We start from the raw sequence: 1,208 nt of genomic DNA on the forward strand, positions 1-1,208 counted from the left end.
ACAGGTCGTACGACAGATCATACGACACATCGTATTCGTTAAAACTCACATAAAGTTAAAAATTGAAAGAAATGGCAGCTGACACTTACATGTGTACTTGCAGAATAGTCAAAGCTTTCATATAAAAGCGATTCGAATGTTAGTACTCTTAAGCTTAAGTTTGTTAAAAACCATTTACAAAGTTACGCCTTCAGGTACAGATTGTAGCGCAACGCTAGATTACTTCGGGCGTCTATTCGTTAAAATTCACATAAAATTGAAAGTTCCAAATAGTAGCAGCTGAAATTTACATGTGTACTTGTAGAATAGTGTAAGCTTGTGACATATCGCACGACAGATCGTACGACAAATCATAAGACAGATCGTACGGGCACCGCCAGTTTTGCCATTACGAAATGAAAATACCAACCTCCGCAATTTTTATCAGAACTTTGCGGAAGCAACTTCAAACGATTCCTGATGTTTTTGCGATGAAAATGAAACCACAGATGACAATAATAATTAGTTGGACAATAATTAACTACATTACGTGGAAAACCTGATTGCATAATTGAAAGGAACTTCGTTAAAAATAGTCCGATTTACTGGTGGTGCTCGTACGATCTGTCGTATGAAGGCGTCGTACGATTAGTCGTACGACAGATTGTATCGTGCAGGAGGCATTTACGACGGTGTTGTACAAAAACGTGCCAAGACAAAGCAACTCTCATTCAAATGGTCGAAAACCCTCGTCGAAGCGATTTTGTCTTATGACTCGTCGTACGATTTGTCATACGACAGATTGTATCGTGTAGAAGGCAATTACGACGGTGTAGTAGTAAACCGCGCCACAAACAATGCAACTCTCATTCAAACGGTCGAAGAAGAGCCTCGTCGAAGCGATTTTATCCTACGACTCGTCGTACGATTTGTCGTACGACAGATTGTACCGTGCAGGAGGCATTTACGACGGTGTTGTACAAAAACGTGCCAAGACAAAGCAACTCTCATTCAAATGGTCGAAAACCCTCGTCGAAGCGATTTTGTCTTACGACTCGTCGTACGATTTGTCGTACGACAGATTGTACCGTGTAGGAGGCAATTACGACGGTGTAGTACGAAACCGAGCCACAGACAATGCAACTCTCATTCAAACGGTCGAAGAAGGGCCTCGTCGAAGCGATTTTGTCCTACGACTCGTCGTACGATTTGTCGTACGACAGATTGTA

The 1,208-nt window shown here is 41.7% G+C and overlaps 2 protein-coding genes across 2 annotated transcripts in view; one reads left to right on the forward strand and one right to left on the reverse strand.

Annotated features, from left to right (window-relative positions):
* The window catches only part of LOC128875423 (cyclin-dependent kinase 4-like), a 125,160-nt gene that overhangs the window by 90,091 nt on the left and 33,861 nt on the right, over positions 1-1,208 (reverse strand). The gene's annotated exons all lie outside the window — the stretch shown is intronic.
* LOC128875137 (uncharacterized) overlaps positions 1-1,208 on the forward strand; it is a 20,599-nt gene that overhangs the window by 7,465 nt on the left and 11,926 nt on the right. The gene's annotated exons all lie outside the window — the stretch shown is intronic.

The sequence above is a fragment of the Hylaeus volcanicus genome, chromosome 4 (assembly GCF_026283585.1).
Source record: "Hylaeus volcanicus isolate JK05 chromosome 4, UHH_iyHylVolc1.0_haploid, whole genome shotgun sequence".
Classification (NCBI taxonomy): Eukaryota; Metazoa; Arthropoda; class Insecta; order Hymenoptera; family Colletidae; genus Hylaeus; species Hylaeus volcanicus.